The sequence below is a fragment of the Pinus tabuliformis genome, chromosome 4_2 (genome assembly GCF_031772625.1).
Source record: "Pinus tabuliformis cultivar Carrire ecotype Pingquan chromosome 4_2, CPIR1, whole genome shotgun sequence".
NCBI lineage: Eukaryota > Viridiplantae > Streptophyta > Pinopsida > Pinales > Pinaceae > Pinus > Pinus tabuliformis.
Window position 1 is genome coordinate 645,722,448 of NC_142304.1, and position 13,130 is coordinate 645,735,577.

The window sequence follows — 13,130 nt, forward strand, 5'->3', positions numbered from 1 at the left end:
CAATTGGATATATGCTACGGGAGAATCACATGGTGCCTTTTCCCCTGCCTTGCCTCTTGTCGAAGAGAGGCATAGCTTCCTAGTGGCATGGACCGTGTCACTCAAATTTTGGGTGGTAGGATTTAACTTTATTAAAGATATGCAAAAGAGCAAGCTTCTGACTAAAAAAAAGGATATAGGTGCTGTCATTTTCAATATTACCAAAAGTTTTCAAATATTCTAGGGGTTGAGCACATTGTCAAATAATTAATTAAGGACTTTGGTACCATAATCATCAATCTCCATTTACTTTTCAATTTTCATGGTTGGAGTGTGACCGTTCGAGTATAATTAAATAAATAAACAAAAGTCATTTGACGCTTGTAATAGTATTAATAATTGGAGAAAAAAAATTGGTAGGAATTAACTAGTATTCATGTGAATTAGGGAAGGGGAATATAGGGCATTTTGATGCCGAACATTTTGGTAGCAAAAGGTTGTTCCCAGGTGCCGGGAATTGATTTTGGTGATATTTTTTCTCTTGTTGCCAAGGTAGCTTATATTAGATTACTTTTATCTGTTGCTGCTGATTTTGATTTTGAGGTAAATAAAATGGATGTGAAGACAAGATTTCTTCAGAGGGATCTGGAAGAAAAGATCTACTTGAAGCAACTTGAAGGCTTTACGGTGAAGCGTAAGAAAGAATTGGTATGCACATTAAAAAAGTCTTTGTATGGGTTAAAACAGTCACCAAGGATGTGGTATCATAAATTCGATACATTTATACGGGGACTTGGCTTCACTAGAAGCAAAGCAGATCACTATGTGTATTTTAAATTAACTGGTGATTGTGTTATTTATCTAGTCTTGTATGTGGATGCTATGTTGCTGGTTGGAAATGACAAAGAAATTATCCAGGATTTGAAGACCCAATTGTCCTTCAAATTTTACATGAAAGATATTGTTGCTGCAAACTATATTTTGGGCATGGAAATTAAATGAGATCAGGCAAAGAGGAAGATTTGGTTAAACCAGAGGAAGTATGTCGAGACAATACTGTAGAGGTTTAATATGCAGGATAGTAAACCAATGAAGGTTCCTATTCCTGTAGGTGTAAATTTATCTGTTGAACAGTGTCCCAAGACACAAGAAGAGGAAGAGGAAATGTCTCGTGTTCGATATGAAAGTGCAGTCGGTAGTTTGATGTATGCAATGGTCTGTACTAAACCAGACATTGCACATGCAATGGGAGTATTGAGGAGGTTTATGTCAAAACCAGGGAAGGAGCATTGGACAACAACGAAGCGGGTTTTCAGGTACTTGCATGGCATGAGTGATTATGGTTTGTGCTACCAAGGATGACCAGGATTGGACATAGTTTCGAACATCCATGGATTTGTTGATGCAGATTGGGCTGGAGATCTCGACCAGAGAAGATCTACAAGTGGGTATGTGTTTAACTTATTTGGAGGTGCAGTCAGTTGGATGAGTAAGAGACAGTCTGTAGTGGCACTTTCAACTACAAAGGCAGAATACATGGCAACTACTCATGCAAGCAAGGAAGTAGTTTGGTTGCAGATATTGTGTTCAAGTATGGGGTTAGTAAAACGAGCTCTAGGGATATACTGTGACAGGGAAAGTGCAATTTTCTTGGGAAAGAACCTTGCTTATCATTCAAAGACAAAGCACATTGATGTTTAGTATCACTTTGTGAGGGCTATGGTTGAGGACAAAAAGGTTTTGCTGGTAAAGGTGGACACTTTGAAGAATACTGCAGATGCATTGACAAAGTCTGTGAGCAATGAGAAGTTATCTTGGTGCAGAGAAAAATTGGGTGTTGCAGGGTTGGATCAATGACTAAGCCCTCCTGTGGAAAGAAAAAAACAAGTAGGAGAATGTTGGGGTCATAGGGGGGGTATGCAGGGGGGCGGTAGCCCCCCTACAGGTGTCCGGGTGAGCACCCATAAGATTTCTTTTTTGGACCCTATATTAGGTGGGCGGACCTACCTATGGTTTTGTGCTTGGATTTCACACATGGTTTTGGCCATGATGTGCTTTTGTCCATGGTATTTTGTAGATCCAATCAAGGTAACTACGGTTATGTTCTAATCCATGGTTAATGGATTGGGGTTTATGGATGCTTCGGCATGTATATATATGTATTGTAACATTGAAAGGAACATAATGAAAAATCAATCTGGTAGTCTCGGTTTTGGGATCCAAGGGAAAATCTCTGTGTATACCTGTTTTATGTTTTATTTTCTCACCATTGTTTATTTCTGTTTTTACAATTCCTATGCAGGTAATTTCTGTACAGGGTTAAAACCTACAAATCTGCCAGTATCTAGATTTCATTTTCCATTTAATAAAAATATATTATTAAATAAATGATCAAAGGACCGAAGCTTATTCATTATTTTGGAAGGTTGGGATTTTAAAAAATTGGATAATATACTTACTATTTAAAAATTTGAGTTAAGGTCAAAGGTTATCGAGTGGGATGGGTAATTTACTTGGCTTCAGTGGTGAAATGAAGTTTAATGGAAAAATAATATTTTAATGGCGGAAGTGGAATATCCAATGAGGCTTCTGGGTTTTCGAGATAGGGATCCATTCAAATTTTTGTGTCATGTTACATCTCTATCAGATGCCAGTAGAAAATGTGGGTAGTGGTTTGGCGTTAGCATATTGACACACATAATGTTAATATATCACATTGGAGGTATCCTTTCAACTTCCAATTTTCATTTGCTAGCACTTTGACACCCACTTCCTCCACGACTCATCCATGTTTATATATAAGATGTAATACATTAAACTAAAATGTATGCACAACTCGCCTAGGTGCTATATTCAATTCTTGTTCAAATGAAAAGCAACGAGAAATTTTTCTCCTTCAACAAATAAAATTACTAATAGTACTAATATTATATGTATTACTATTTCTAATGAATAGGAAATATTCTATTGATCAAGATAACAATTCTTGAATCGAGTACATGGAGATTTTCATTGCACATGCAAACCCTTCACTCAGAATCTCAATGTTCCCGCCCTGGTCTTTTAAAACTCTTTTACAATATATATCTACATAACCTCTCCTTGTTCCACTATAACCAAAATTTGTATCCCACCTTGAATAACTTATCTATTCTATGTTCATCAAGCCTAAACTTGTATTTTTCCTATGGCATATATAGTGCCTTATGTACTTATAACTATATCATCCTGGTCTTCTCAACAAATTTTCCACCCTTAAGGTACCCCTAGTGAGATCCTCCCTCACCCCTCCTTTCTACTGATATGAAATATCCAAAGGTGAAGGTGGCAAATATCCAAAACAAGTTTCAAATGGAGATTTACCAAGTGTGGATTGCTCTATTATAAGAGTGTTGTAAATATACCAATTTTTTATTCCAAGTTTTTGGATACTTCTTACCATAACCCCTCAAAAGTTTTACCAAAGTCCTTTTGACTACTTTTTCTTGTCCACATGTTTGTGGTGGAACGTTGTATACCTCTTTAACTTTTTGTCCATCTTCTCCCATGATGTAGTCCAAAATGCACTGAAAAAACTTGTGTGCTTATCTAAAATGATGCTCCTTGGTATCCTAAAGTGCACCCAACCTATCAAAAGAACAAGTTCGATGCTTCTTGCCCATTGATGGTCACCTTGCAGGGAATTAGAACACACATCTTGTTGAACATGTCAAATACGTAATTTATTGCCTTGTTATATGCTATTAAATTTTAGGAACAAGATCTAAGGGACTAGGAGAACGCACTTTGTTGTGAACTAACATCTTGAATTTATGAAGAGTTTTATTGATATATGTTTTCATTGATGAGTGCAGGAGGATTGAATTTGGGAGTTAACAGAGAATATAGCTTTGACATCTCTAAGCTTTGCATGATCCATTGTTTCTCCTATTATACATATTCCTTTTATTGGGAGCATAAATCATTAAAAATATGAATTGACAAACCAATATGGAATACTATTTAATTTCCTAGGTTTAAGTAAGAAATAAAAAAAGAAGGGATTCCACAATAAGAAGATACATGCAATCTCAAAAACCCAACACATTCAGAACCTAGTAGTTAGATGAGACAAAATCAAAGGAAGTAATTGCACATGACATGAAGCCAATAATTTGAGACAGTTTTCAATGTTAGGCACTTGACCTCTATTTTAAGCAAGGAATAAGTTTGATTATTTGTATCATGAAAGGAGACGAACCAACTTTCAATTTTATTTATGGTTTCAAGTTGTGCAAATAAACTATGCAAACTTTTACAAGCATAAAACCCTATGAATAAAGTTGAGGTTGATGTCAGTGTTGACAAAGTGTGCTACAATCGATTTAATATATGGCCATAAAAAGAAATTAGAAGTATGTGCATGTGTATGGGATATGTAGTAGTTTGAGTTGATAAGTGAAATAGCTAGTACATCATTGCAATATTGATCTTGCAAGAAATCTCTCCACTCCATAGCATTTTTAACAATCTCCTTAGTTATAAATTTTTGAGTATTCACTTTAAAGTCGTAAGTGTATCAAAGGGATATAATTGTTTCTCATTAAAATACCTTATTATAAAATCTGAAAAGAAAGATAAGTGATTCACTAGTCAAATACAAAATATTTAAATACCAATTGTTTGGAGAATGAATCTAGTACCTTAAGGATTGATATCCACTTTTCCTTGGATAGATCCTAAGTCAAGAAAACACACTATTATGTAAGATACTTTAACCTTACTTGAAGGCAAGCATCTAGACTGGGGAGACATTTTCCACAAGCTTAATCAAGGAAGATTTGAGAGATACCATGAGGAAACAAACCATCACAAGTTTGTATTATTGTGGAACAATGGGCCCTCTTCTTGTATCTAAAAGTAATCACCACATAACATTTTGGAATTTTGTAAAATGACACTATTGTCAAAATATTCAAGGACAAGATTAATAAAAAATTAGTAATCGACTTGACAAGTAATGAAACAAATCTAAATGGTGATTTGATAAGGATTTAAATCAATATCAAATTCCACTTTGTCATTTGATTATTTTGGTTACAACAACCTTTGGAAAGGAACTTTATTGATACAAAGATGAATGGTGTAGAATAAGAAATATTATAGACATGCATAACAATAGTGTTATTTTTAGTACACATTTACATAAGTGCTATGAAATCCTAATTACATCTTCTAAATTTTGGAACAAATCTTCCTACAAACACCCAAGAATATTTCCTTGAATAAATAAATGTAGTTGTCAGAGTTATATTTCTATAACCAAGATGAACAATAGGTAGACAATCAACAAGAAATAGGTAGACAATTAGCAAGAAATCATTATGGAGAATGAAGTTAATTTAAACGTTTCCTACAAATTAATCAATATTGTACTCGGTCTTCAAAAGACAATTGTATAACTGAAATAAAAAATTGATTTTGAAAAAGGAAAAAAAAAGGTAATTAGAAGATGGAATAACAGATGGAGTCTCTTATCAGAAAAAAATTTCTTCTCTCCAAGTGCTTCAAACAATTCCATTTGCCTTTTATCATTGTCAAGACTTCCGCCCAACTTCAGTGTCTCAGGAATGGAGGCCTACAACTTTTCAATCTGATACTATTGGGAAACCATTAGTCAAATTACCACATCAAAAATACCACTCATATATTTGTAATTGTTGTAGACCACTTTAAGTAACGACGTATTCTAACTCCACCCATGCCATAAACACCAAACATCTGAGATTCAGGATGAGCTTCACCAAGCCATATTTACAGGTGCATTTAAGTAGATTCAGTGGTCAACCCTACGAAGTAGGAGTCCCGAACAAGTTGAAGAAACGCCATTCACTGAGGCATCAAGTTGGATAGGAGCCTGTTGAGTATTGACTGATATTGAAAATACCCTTTCGAGTTCTTCAAAGCGTCAATCAAATCCTATCTTCCAATATCTAATTTGGGTGGACAACTTGGGGTTGCAGAGGGAACAATAACTAAGACACCATGGTTGTCGCTTGGAACAAACGATCAAGTCATCGGCCTATCGAAGGGCATTATGCATTCTTTTCAAACATTTGTGGATGGGCTCCAAGAATATTATCTGTTGCTCTTGAAATTGGATTTGAATAAGGCGTAAAAAGACCCCCATACAGGCGAAGTCGATATCAAGATCACGAAGATTTTCCTCCTGAATGACACACTTCCATCTTTTGGATTACTATACTAATAGTGGTGTCAACGATGTTGGTTGTGACTCGAATGACAAAATCCACCATAGCTAAAAATTAAAAGAAAATAAAGGGAAATTGTAAGGGAAATCATAATATGTATTGCATAATATATGTGACAATGAATCGAACGTGTATAATTACGCCGTAAGGCGTTCCCTCTGGAATCAACACCCCCAGCTGCTACCGTGGGCGATTATGGACCATCGATTATCTATGTTAGACGATAGAAGCATCTTCTACTGTCAGATTAACCAGCAACTATACAGCGAAGATGGATACCTCCACGTGGTTACTAACTCCGGCGAAGATCGATACAGTTACATGGAGGCTCCTTCTGCTCTGTATCCTGCAGAGCCCGTGGCCACCATTCCTTATTTCCACGTCGCTTACACATGCCATGACCTCCTCTGGGCGGTAATGAAACCGAAAGCGGTACCTCGTGAATCCCTTTCTCTAAATTCCTGTATAAATACCTCTCAGTCCCTTGGCCTATTGCACCATTCACAAAGCATCATTGCCTCCATTCGTCCTCTATATCGTTACCCACTCCATTTGGGTTCTGTTAGCCAGCTATGTGATGGTCCAAACCCTCATATGGCACGAAATGTCTATGGGTTCATCTTCCTCCCGACAAATTTGTTAGCCTGGATGGTTCGGGATTATGGTAACAATTCATTAGCAGAGCTCGACCGTAAGTATCAAAAGTTCTGTTGTTGTTTCTTTCGCTTCAATTATGAATTTCGAATGAAATTTAGCTTTCCCAAATAAAGGATTGGGTGTGTACCTTGATTGCACATCAATTTAATGCTTTAATTCCGTCCATTACTAGCTTTTCAGACCGTTAAACTCGGAACTAGAAATTTCAAATCCTCTAAATATACCTGTTTGGTGTTACTGTAAACCTAAATTGGGTTTTACATTTTTTTGGTTGGCCCCAGCTCAATGTTGAAGGATTTGAGCTATTGTATGAAGCTGCCACCATTATTATATACTGATGATCCTTCACTGCACTTCGGGACATTTCACATGATTTTACAACTTTTAACTTTACTTAAATTCTCATAAAATCGTGAATTTTTCAAATAACTCTTTAACTTATCTGCATCCATTTAGATTATTATTCTTTTGATGGACATGTAATTACATTTGGCTTTGGAAAATGAACCTAATTTACATTGTATGCTGTTTTCTTCGTTATATATATATGAATTTGAGATCTTCGTTTTTACAGATTTGAAAGGTTGTCAAGGAGGTCATGACTGGTTGGGTACAGAAGGTGTGCTTCGAGTAAGCCTGGGCTGCTTTGTATCCAATTTCAAAATTTATATGCCTTACAAGTTGTTTGGCTTTTAAACACGTTGGATACCGGATTCTAATTTCTTGTCATGAGCTTTTTAAGTTTGAAGTGGCATCATGTCTTTCACAGAAGGTAAATCCGGATCAGTATCAAGGTCTGAATTTTCATGCAGAACTAACCACCCATTGGTTACAAACCAGATTATTTCTGGGGGCTTTAACATGCAAGTGGCCTTGGCAATTTTCAAATGCATGACCATGGCAACATAACTTACATAAAATCATATCCGCGTATCGATGCCATTTGACTATAAGTGGCACATGCGTCTCGGGCACTTCGTGCGATGTCAAGCACGTTATTTTCCCCAACAGTATTGGACCATAGCGATAGGCCTCTGGAGTCTGAACTGTTTACCTTAACATCACCTCAGATATTTTATTTCGCTATGTTTCTTACAACAGTTGGAACTACGAAGTTGCATGAATGTCGTGACTCGTGGCATTCAGGATGGTGGCCCTTGAAGAGCCTTATGTGGATTGCTTTGATGGTGATCCCCTTTTTTATTCTATTTGCTTTTATTCAATTCTATGGTGATTTTACTTAAAATGATTCTCAGCAATCTATTTCAATACCAAATCTGTTTCAAATTACCAGTTTTTACTCTGTTTCTGCTTAAATTAGACAGGTTTCATGACTTTGTGGCAAATTGCAATTAGACATCAAAATTGCCCAAACATGGACTTCATAAAATGCGTATCATAAACTAACGTCTTTGTAACTATTGATGCAGGTGAAGTTGCTAGATTTGGTGCCGGGTATGCTTCTCTTCTTTCACGTTTTTTGGATACAATGTGCCTTTTAAGTACACAAACAATCTGCTTGGATAAATTAACTTCTGGAGAATCAATTTTACATTTCACGTTTTTTTGGATACAATGTGCCTTTTAAGTACACAAACAATCTGCTTGGATAAATTAACTTCTGGAGAATCAATTTTACATTTGCTGATTTGTAGAAAACTGTTGATGACAAATCCAGGGGTGGGGGTTGGTGATATTTTCACGCAATGTTTCACTAGTTCAGTGATATCTAACAAATCCCCCGTACAACAATCACCTATGTCATCAAAATGTCTTTTGCAATTTTAACCTAAATACTATGACTAGATAACCTTTGTCTTCCAAAAGAGAATATGTATATGCTATGCTATTTGTCCATGGTAAATTCAGGATTACATTGGTTACATTTGGGTGATATAGTTTGATCAATCACTAAATGGATATTATGGTTTCTATCTTATAGGCTAAAATTAATTGCTTGTTAAGGAATACTAACCAGGGCCAAAATTTGTCTCTTTTTTTTGGTAGGATATTTCTCATCATACAACTTTTCAGTGTGATCAATTTCATCACCTGGGGGAATTATTATATTGGGTATTGGAGAAAAATGTTGAACGATGGTACAACTCTTTCCCCTCATGTTCACCGTTTTTTTTCTTTTAACTTCAAGGAAGATGGATATGTTAAAAAATTGAAGTTTGAATCCAAAATTTGTTTGGGAGATTTTTTTACCATCAGTTTCATCCAGCTGAAGCCATCCCTAGATTGGACAAAAAATTCCTTTTACAGAGTGGAAAGAAAAGGAAAATTACTGGATGACGAACTGGTATTAATTATGTTAATGGGTAAAATAACCTATAAGGAAATTCAAAAACATAGAAATAGTCGAGATGCAGATAAGGCATATGGCTATTAATACCTAAATTGAGATTCATATGGCCATTTATCATTTAGTTCCAATATGTAGATTTGGTTTAGAGTTTGCTTTCTTGGATCTTGTCAAAAATCAGGAGATAACAGAATCAAGAACATTTAAGTAGGATTAGAAAAATAAAGCCCTGTCTATCTACAGATATACACACATATTTGCCTCATGACCATATCGACGAATACGAGAAGCATCCTTAGTAAGTGAAGGAAGTGAAGAAAATTTGAGTAACGCAGAAGATTGGCGTTTACTTTTTTACTTGAAATCCCGACTTAAAAATACAGAACTTGCCTTATCTGTTCCACAGCTCAACACAACTCTATATATTGAATTGACATGCCAATGTACTAAATCTGAATTTTATAACTCATGGAAACATCGATTATAATGCATCCAAAAACATATTCAAATTTCCACCTCCCCTGTTTAAAAGCTATAAATCTAAGAGTTTTTTGTTCTTTAATTGAGATCCATTTTCTCCTTATCATGACATTTATTTTATCGCCCAGTTTTCGTATATGGCATAAAATTGATGAACAAAGAAAATTTAATTTCACACAGTCGGATCCTAGTGATTACAATGTCAATGATGGCCTATGCTGCTTCCCTGGCTGGAATCATACTGATTTACATTTGGTATGCTCCAAAAGCATCATGTGTCCTGAACATATTTTTCATCACATGGACACTACTTCTTCTTCAAGTAATGACTAGCATCTCCCTACATTCAAAAGTAAGTTCCAATGACATAATTAACATGTAGTTATTAGTAAGTTGGTTATTCCTTATCACAAGTTGCCAATCAATTATATTCAGGAAAGTGACTGAAATCTAAATATTTGTTATATCATTACATTGCAAATAAACGTTTATTTCTTGCAAGGGAGTGTCGTTTTAAAAGTTGTTGAGATGGAAACTAATCACTGACTGTAGGCATCAAACTTATGTTGAATATGCAGGCAACAATATATTCTACAAAGAATTATGATGTATGTGTTTCCTTTCTCAGCAACGTCCACAGGAATGTGTGATTTCATCTATGAGGACATTAGTGAATGTGTTTTTCGTTGATGCATCCAATTGGGCATGGAGAGTATAGTTTTCTATGAGAAGCCTCTGCTACAATCTGAAGTATAGCATATTTCAAATTCAAATAGTCATCCAAAGTATTGTAAATTTGATGAGAGATTCTTGCATAAGCTTTCACTTAAAAGGGCTTGGATGTCTGCACTGAAACTGTGTGAGTGCTGTTTTTTTGGGGCGGGGGTAAGGAGGGGGATTATATGCACCATGATTGTATAGCACTGAAAATTTAGTCTGGTTCAATTATCCCTTCACAAAGAGAAAAGCTAGGAACCATTGTGAGTCCATATTTGGAAATTTTGGTACTCTATTCCATATTTGCTTAATTTGTTGTACTCTGTGCCTACCGGATTGTGGTCTAGCCCAAGTAGTAAAGTGATTGGTCTTCTATTAAGTTAGATGATGCTGAGTGTAAATTCTGAGTGACTTTTACTGTAGATGTGCCCCTCACAGCCTTGTATCTTAGCTAAAAATAATCTATAAAAATCATTCTCCAAACTAAAAACAAATAAAATATATACCTCTATATAATCGTGGTACTCTGTAATCCTTATAGGAAATATAAGGCAACCGAAGTGGGGGCATCTGAAAGAGTTGCACAAAGAGATAAAACTATGTGAAGCTGCTCTACTCTATGGAGACGTGAATACCATTTCACTGGGCCAAGGCCTTGAGGTTGGTCATTCAATTGAATATTTTTCTGTAACAAGATTAATACATTATGAAATTGCAAATAAACATTTATTTCTTGCAAGGGAGTGTCATTTTAAAAGCTGTTGAGATGGACCCCTCTGTTTTTTTTCTTTTTCCCTAGATTCACTCTTTTTCTATTTCTCATCCTTTTTCATAGCCATATACAAGTGAATTTCTGTCTTCTTGTTTTTTTTCATAGCCATGTACAAGTGAATTTCCGTCTTCTTGTTTTTTTAAAGTTAGAGATTAAGAAATTGAAATTTTTTTTTAAAGTTCGAGATAAAAAAAAAAAAAAAAAAAAAAAAAAAAAAAAAAAAAAAAATTGAAATTGTCATAAAAATCTAAAGAATTATAAAGAATTATGAACTATTTATCAAGCTCATTTCTATAATGTCAAACATTTTTGTCTAAAATTTGATAATAAATAAAGATAATGGCCAAAACATAAATCATAAATCATATAATGGTATTAAGCTTTCTGAATAAGAAGAGCTCATTGCACCAAAATTCACCATACAACCAACTTTCCCTTTTATCCCACAGTTGGGAATACCTCTTTGTAATTTCTTCCATGTCTACCATAGACATTGCCATCACTTCTACATTAGTGTTCTCTCTAGTTCCTATATTTCTTAGTGGACAACCAAAAATTCTTACTTTCTGAAGTGTCTTCAGATCCATATAACTCTTTGGTAATATATTTAATGTTGTACATGCCATTATAGTAAATATTTTAAGTGAATCCATTGCACCTTTCTCTATTACAGGAAACTCCTTTAATGTAGGTAGCCAAGCAAGAGAAAATGTTTCCAGAAGAGGAAATGCTCCTTTGTGACCAAATTCTGTTGGAAACTTACTTACTCTAGGACATTCAATGATCTCCAATTGCCTCAAACCCTTGAGTTTATGTAGATGTGGAAGTTCTTCCAAGAAATGACAACCAACAAATTTAAGATAGCCCAAATATTGAAAGTCATAAAAATTATAATCCATTTTAACCAAGTGAAATTATTCTAATAATACCAGCCTTCTCAATTTTGACATGTTTCTTATATCGTTGGGTAGAATTTCCAGCTTCAATGTGAGGGAGTTCATTTGAGTCATCTTTCCCAGTGTGCCCTCACTAATAATTTCCCCATTATTTTGTAGTTGTAATGTTTTAAGTTGTGTTAAACTTGCCAAATTTTTGATAGAAGTTGTTTTTTTTCCATCTGGTATCCTTATCTTTCTTCCAAAGAACTTTGCAACCATAAGTTTCCAAATGCTCCAAAGAGGTAAGCCCTGAGATACTGGGAGGTAGAAATTGCAGATCTCTACATCCCTCCAAGCTTAATTTCCTTAAAGATCTAAGCATATGGATGGCGGACTGTAATTCTTGGATGGCAGAATAGGAAAGATCAAGGATCTCCAGATTTACAAGACTGGTAAAAGATGCAGGTAACCTATTGATGGGTATGTGTCTTTTTAAATATATTAGCTGCTCCAAACACCAAAACTCTTTGGCAATGATTTCAATGACGTCCCACTTAAAGAGAACGCCTTAAGGGATATCATACTCCTGACACCCTTGTTGGGATCTTTGTTAAATATGGATTTCCACTGAGAAGCAATGAGCATATTTGTGTAGACGATGTGATTAAGCCGAATGCGGCCCAAACACTCATTTTCATTCACAGCTGTCAAACCCTTACCCACACGGTAGTAGAAATTTTCTTCCTCCTCTGCGATTCGGATTGCCATATCACGCAGGGAGTCATGCACCCTGAAACAGAGTACTTGCCCATCAAAGTCTCTCATCATTGGCTCGATCAAACAACGATATGATAAAATGTTGAGATAATATCTTCCCGGCTCGAATGGATCATAAGCGGGTCGATGCTCATGTTCCAACGTCTTCTTGGCAAGTAAGCCTTCCCCTATCCATACCTGAATCGCCAACTGGACATGAACGACTGCGTCTTCCAAGATGTTTGCAGCTACACATAAAAAGCACAATTGCAGGTCAGCATCCTCATAGCCGAGTGCATCATAACTCAACCTAACACAATTGTACACACTGT

The 13,130-nt window shown here is 35.5% G+C and overlaps 1 pseudogene; it reads left to right on the top strand.

The window, feature by feature from the left end:
- Positions 1-6,425: 6,425 nt before the first annotated feature.
- LOC149171025 (uncharacterized) lies at positions 6,426-10,057 on the top strand (annotated as a pseudogene).
- Positions 10,058-13,130: the final 3,073 nt, after the last annotated feature.